Source organism: Triticum aestivum, chromosome 3A (assembly GCF_018294505.1).
Source record: "Triticum aestivum cultivar Chinese Spring chromosome 3A, IWGSC CS RefSeq v2.1, whole genome shotgun sequence".
NCBI lineage: Eukaryota > Viridiplantae > Streptophyta > Magnoliopsida > Poales > Poaceae > Triticum > Triticum aestivum.
In genome coordinates, this window is record NC_057800.1 from 39,817,057 (window position 1) to 39,824,443 (window position 7,387).

Consider the following 7,387-nt stretch of genomic DNA (forward strand, 5'->3'; position numbering starts at 1 on the left):
GGTACAGTTACCTCATCAAGTTCTACTGTCCTCCCACTCACTTCTTTTGACAGAAACTCCCTCTCTAGAAAGGATCCATTCTTAGCAACAAATGTCTTGCCTTCGGATCTATGATAGAAGGTGTACCCAACAGTCTCCTTTGGGTATCCTATGAAGACACATTTCTCTGATTTAGGTTTGAGCTTATCAGGTTGATGTTTTTTCACATAAGCATCGCAGCCCCAAACTTTAAGAAACGACAACTTTGGTTTCTTGCCAAACCATAGTTCATAAGGCGTCGTCTCAACGGATTTAGATGGTGCCCTATTTAACGTGAATGCAGCTGTCTCTAAAGCATAACCCCGAAACGACAGCGGTAAATCAGTAAGAGACATCATAGATCGCACCATATCTAGTAAAGTATGATTACGACGTTCGGACACACCATTACGTTGTGGTGTTCCGGGTGGCGTGAGTTGTGAAACTATTCCGCATTGTTTCAAATGAAGACCAAACTCATAACTCAAATATTCTCCTCCACGATTAGATCATAGAAACTTTATTTTCTTGTTACGATGATTTCCCACTTCACTCTGAAATTCTTTGAACTTTTCAAATGTTTCAGACTTATGTTTCATCAAGTAGATATACCCATATCTGCTCAAATCATCTGTGAAGGTGAGAAAATAACGATACCCGTGGCGAGCCTCAACATTCGTCGGACCACATACATCAGTATGTATGATTTGCAACAAATCTATTGCTCACTCCATAGTTCCGGAGAATGGTGTTTTAGTCATCTTGCCCATGAGGCATGGTTCGCAAGTACCAAGTGATTCCAAAAGTCCATCAGAATGGAGTTTCTTCATGCGCTTTATACCAATATGACCTAAACGGTAGTGCCACAAATAAGTTGCACTATCATTATCAACTCTTCATATTTTGGCTTCAACATTATGAATATGTGTATCACTACTATCGAGATTCATTAAAAATAGACCACTCTTCAAGGGTGCATGACCATAAACGATATTACTCATATAAATAGAACAACCATTATTCTTTGATTTAAATGAATAACCGTCTCGCATCAAACAAGATCCAGATATAATGTTCATGCTCAACGCTGGCACCAAATAACAATTATTTATGTCTAAAACTAATCCCGAAGGTAGATGTAGAGGTAGCGTGCTGACGGCGATCACGTCGACTTTGGAACCATTTCCCACGCGCATCGTCACCTCGTCCTTAGCCAATCTTCGCTTAATCTGTAGTCCCTGTTTCGAGTTGCAAATATTAGCAACAAAACCAGTATCAAATACCCAGGTGCTACTGCAAGATTTAGTAAGGTACACATCAATAACATGTATATCACATATACCTTTGTTCACCTTGCCATCCTTCTTATCCGCCAAATACTTGGGGCAGTTCCGCTTCTAGTGACCAGTCCCTTTGCAGTAGAAGCACTCAGTCTCAGGCTTAGGTCCAGACTTGGGTTTCTTCTCTTGAGCGGCAACTTGTTTGCCGTTCTGCTTCAAGTTCCCTTTCTTCTTCCCTTTACCCTTTTTCTTGAAACCGGTGATCTTGTTTCCACCAACACTTGATGCCCCTTCTTGATTTCTACCTTCGCAGCTTTTATCATTGCGAAGAGCTCGGGAATTTTCTTATCCATCCTGTCATGGAATTTTCACGACAGATGTCCTAGCGAAAGGACTTAGTCGTAGGGTCATCGCAACTAGAAAGCTTAAAGGGGTTAATCGGGACAAAGGACACGAGAGGGCCATCGCAACTTACGATTAAGGTAAAAGCCTACGTCTAGTTGTGTTTGGAATTGTTGGGGTTTCGAAGACCAGGGAGCGAATATGCTTGTCATGGCTTCGTGTTGTTGTCCCTTTTTCTAAGCTGCCACTGGGTCGTCCCCTTATATACACGGGTTGACGCCTGGCGGTCTATAGAGTCCCGGCCGGCTTATAAAACATGACCGGCTCAGTGACTTCTTTTACATGCCTTTCTTTACAAGTCTTTCCTTACAATGGCGGTTTACAATATTGGGCCTTAAGCCGCCACTCGGCTTAGGCCATCTATAAGTCTTAATAAACTATTGCCTTGAATGTTACTGGGCTTCTTTTGTAACCTGCCGTAGGGGCTGACCCGACCCCGCCTGGGCGCGTCTTACCTGGTATCTATATTCCCAACATTAGGCCCCAGGTTGACTTTGAACTTTGTTCCTTGTTAATCTTCAATACTTAGATGAAATCCATCTTCCTCTCTCTGTAAAAATTCCGTAACTCTTTGTGACATCATCTTTTGAAAACACAAAAAACTGTTATGACGTCATCCACAATGGATCTTTATCTTTTAATGTCTTCCGAGAATCGAGGCGTCTGTTTAGTTGGATAGTCATTATGTGGGTCTTCCTTGATTTTCGCCCACGCCTGTTCGCTTATCTCCTTATAAATAGGCACGCCCCAGTCTTTCTCATTCTTCTCTTTCTCCGTCTTCTTCCTCTCGCAACCCTACCGCCGCTCGAGCTCCGCTGCCGTCGTAGAGCTCCTCGTCTCCGTCGACCTTGGCCGCTGCATCAACCTGAATCGGTCCAGAGAACAGCAGCGACCTCCACAGAAGATCCATGGTTGTAAGTTTTCACCTTCCTACTCCTCAGATCCACATTAGGGTTTCTAAGTTTCCTGCGTGTTCTTCACAGTTCGTCACGGGTTCGCTGTAGTTCTTCCACTGCAGCTTCTTCTTGATCCAAAAAGAAACGTATAATCATATGGTAGTTGTTTTGTGCCCATCCTTGATACTAGTAGATTCCTTCTTCTGGTAAAAAGGGTTTCATTAGAGCTCACGAACTCTTTTGTGCCAGGCTTTTAGGTCTAGAATATTTTCCATTTTGAGCGACCAATCGATCGAGAATAATATCAAGAATTTAGGAAACCTGTTTGCCTCAACACTTAGCAAATTATGTTTCTGTTTTCCTTCAAATGTCTGTAGTCATGGCGGCTTATGACGCTGGCTTACCTTTCCCTTATATGACATTAGCCCTTATTTAAGCCGCCATTACCTATTTGCACCATCATCATTTAACTATTAATTTCACCATTGAATTGAAGTGGCACGTTACTTTCTTTTCAGTTCGTCTTTTGATCATCATGTCGTCAAAAGCACTGACCGTCTGCAACTGGGTCCCTTCCACAGTAAATGAGGACAACTTGAAGGAATTCTTCACCATAGGTTTTTTGCCAGGGAAGAATGTTATGTCTTACAGTGCACCGGACCCGGACGAGGAACGGCCTAACCCCAAAGATGGTGAAGTTATTGTCTTCTCTGACCACATGAATCGGGGCTTTTCACCACCTGGCTCAAAGTTCTTGAGAGATGTTCTCCATTTTTTCAAACTCCACCCTCAAGATCTCGGGCCCAATTCCATATCCAATATCTGCAATTTCCAAGTTCTCTGTGAGGTGTACCTTCAAGAAGAACCGACTGTGGAACTCTTTAGAGAGTATTTTTATTTGAACCGCCAAAACGAGTGTACCAATGGCCCCAGCTTGGAACTTGGAGGCATCTCAATTCAGCGCCGACAGGATGCCGTTTTCCCCCTAATAGTCTTGCCGAGTCATCCCAAAGACTGGAATCGGACCTGGTTCTATTGTCAAGACACTTCACCAGCCAATGAGAAACCACTGTCGGGTTATCGCGCGGGTCGTCTAGATTCCAAGTTTGCGCTCCCTGACAAGCTTACTGCTGCCGAACACAAAAAGCTTATTCCATCAATTAAAAGGATTAACGCCTTACTGGGGAATCACTTAATCGGAGTTGATTTGACTCGTTGCTGGGTCTCGTGGCGGGTCATCCCTCTAAGCCGCCGACCGAAATTGATGTATGAATATGGTGGAGGCCCAGATGACTCTCTTCGCCACAACTCCGTTCAACTAACTGAAGAAGATATTGTTTCAATGTCGACCCTTCTGGTGAACGGCAAATATGAAGACTACAGTAAAGTCGGGTTAAACCCCTTTTGCAAACTTAACCCGGCGCAGAGGTAAGAAACCCCTGACCTCTTTCTCTTTGTATTTTCCTCAGCAGTTTTAAATACCTGCATGACCTTGTTTACTTGTTCACAGGCTAAATCCGACTTCTGGAAAGCCAAGTATGACCATGAAGCTGCCAAGAAGGCTAGAGCCGCCACCATAAACGCCAAGAAAACGACCCGGAGGTCCAAGAAGAAAAAGAGCACCGTTGAGGACCTGTTAAAGCTTGATGATATTTCTGAGTCGGAGGTAGCCCTTGATCCCCTTGGCTAGTTTTTTAATAACCTTATTGACACTGACTATTGCCAGGACGACACGGGGGCCAGTCAGGCCGTGGAAGAAGAGGTAACTATTTCCTCCGACTCAGCCCATTTGCTAAGACAGAAACTTCGACTGGTAACCCAGAAAGTAAGGTTTTCACACCCTTTGGCTTATTTGGACCCTCATTTTCTTTTGAAAAGCACCAACATCAGAGCCGCCGTCAGGCCCGGAACAATGATGAACCACCTTCCGTTCTTCAACAAACTCCTCAAAAACGCCAAAATGAGTTCTCTTTTATCTTCATCTTTTACTTTTCATTAATGGATCTTCTCCCTTGCATTACTAACTTTATTTTATCTTCTGCAGGAGGTGTCTCGCTCTTCTGGCGACTCGTCTCAAACTCAATTTCCAGCTTTCAAGACTGCCCCTGGGTATGGAAAAAATCATCTTTCCTCCGTGTCTTTCAAACTGCATCTTTGTACTAATTGTCTCATAACATCTTTCGTAGTGGCCAAGCCAAGTCCTAGAAGGCCAAAGTAACTAAACCGGCGGAAGACCCATCAGTCCTTGCTCCTGAACCGGCCATGCCAACTTCTACCCATTGAACTGAAGCACAAGAAGACCCGGCTGCTGACACTCAATTAGACCCTCCTGAGCCGTCAGCTGATGACACCGTTGTTAACCCCTCTACTGTTGGACCATCCGGCTCGGCTAACCCGCCATCATCTTCTGACCATGACGTTCTGATAACTGAAAGCCGTTTTGTTGAGCCGGGGACTCCCACCATGTTAGCTCGACACACCGCTAAACAAGAAGCCCTGGAGAGACAGCAAGTGCGTTTTGATATCTCTCACTACAGTCATCTGAATGCTAATGACATATTGTCTGGCTATCTCAGCCATGTTCATTCCAGCCGTGAGTCAGAGATTGAGATGGTCAAGCAACTTCAACTGGAATATGAGGTATGTTCTCCGGTTTACTTATACTCTGCCAGCCCCCAAGTCTTCAGATGATGATCCTGAATGATCTGGAGACTTTATGGTATAGATGGATACTTTCTCTCTAAGTCTTTCAAAAGTCCAACAGAATAGTGCAAACTTCACCTGTAGTCCCAAAGGGCTGGCTCAATTTATCATAAATGAACCGGTACTTAACTTCATAGCTATCTTTTACTAATCCCAACAAATATTGTAATCCGGCTTAATCTTGAGAAACTTTATGAATATCATCCATTAGCCCCCAAGTGCCAAGTGCTATTACTTTGTAAGGTACTTGGGACTTGAAATATATAAGAGTCATAAGAAATTGTTTTGGTAAACATTAGCCCCCAAGTGTCAAGTGGTATTGCAGTGCAAAGTACTTGAGACTTGAATCTTTATAACTTTTAGTTTAAGCCTTGACACACCTGTGTATGTTTTGTAGAACGCCCTATCTGAATTGGGCTCCCAATTAACTGATGCAAAGACCCGGCTGGCAGATCAAGAGGCAGAAATCAAGTCTGCTGATTCTAAACTTCAATTGAGTCTTGCTGAGACAGAAAAATTGAAAACCAGTTTGACGGCCAAAAAGAAATCCTGAGCCAAAGAAAAGACGCTACTGACACAACGCACTGAAAAAGCTGAAGCGGCTCTTGAGGAGGTTACCATAGAGCTTACCGGCTTAAATAACCGGGTGTCTCAAATGGTTTCTGCCATCTTTGGTAAGCCATATGTACTGATCTTTTGTACCTTCTTTTGACCCGAATTATAAACCGCCTGCTAACCCCCGTGTTTAAAAAATATGTGCAGGCCCGCGAAGAAAAAATTTGAGCCAAGATAATGTGTCTAAACTGAAGGCGGTCTATACCTTAGTGGAACAGTTGTACACTGGCGCTCAACAAGCACTTGCTGCTATCTCTCCTGCCAACCAAGGACCCAACCGGCTCAGTGATGTCTTGAAAAAATTGTCAATCTTACCCGCCAGGTTTCAAGAAGTCAAACGATCATGTGCCAGAGCCGGAGCCTTGACTGCCCTGAGGCACTCCAAAGCCTGGGTGCCAGATCTAGACCCGATGGATGTAGCCAGGGGGTACCCTACCGTGAAGGAAGACGGGTCTCTATTTGAGCAGGATGACTTCGTTGCTTGCGTGAGGGGAGTTCGACCTCAGGCTACTATTCTTGGAGATGAGACCAACATTGACAATTATCAGCCGGGTTTTGATTTGGAGAATAAGAAGATGGCGACTCCCTCTTACAAGGTGACAGACCTTATCCAGCCGGTTCGTCAACATACGTTTGCTCCCGAAGTTGATCCGGCTGGCCTGATTGATGATGAAGCAGAGTTCATTGCCGTGAACGGCTTTGACTGGTCCAATCCCAGCTTCCAATAAACAGAAGGAGGTGAACCGACGAGGGAAGAGTGAGAACCATCTTTGTGTGCTCTTTAAAGCCTTGTAATAGATTTAGCTTGAAACAACTGCATATTTTGCCTATGCCATCGTGCATAAGATGCCGTGTGTGACTCTTTGCTTCCTGATGTCAATATATGAGTCACCATTTATGGTTATCTCTGTAATATTTCAGCTCTGTTCCTATAGAAAAGGAAAAAACTGGCTTGGGGGTTTAGCACCGAACGGGTCAGAATACCCGGTAAATGACCAATGGTTTTATCATAGTAGAAAAACAGAACCAGACGTGAAAATAAACAAGGTTGAAACAACCTTTGATTAACACTGAAATAAACTGTTCATAAATAACAGTCGTACCTATATCTTTTGTATCTGGATCACCGGTTCACATGACCCAGTCCTTTTTTGAGAAGTCAATGCTTCTTCATGTCTGATGACCATCATGCGTTGGCGGATTATTGTCAAATAGTCAAGCCGGTAAAAAGACCGTGCTGATCGTTTAAAATTGAGACAATAAAAGACCAGTAAGGCGAATAGCAGTTTGCAAACAATATAAATTAACTTTGTAACTGAAAGTTAGGGGTTTCTGATTCGAATACGGTCAGTAAAGCGGACCAAAGGGGTTAATTTAAGATTCAAATACGACCATATAGCCCCCAGTGGCTTTGGCGTTGCGCCGATCAAGAGGGTACCGACAGCTATGTTTTCTTTGGTTCGAATACGACCT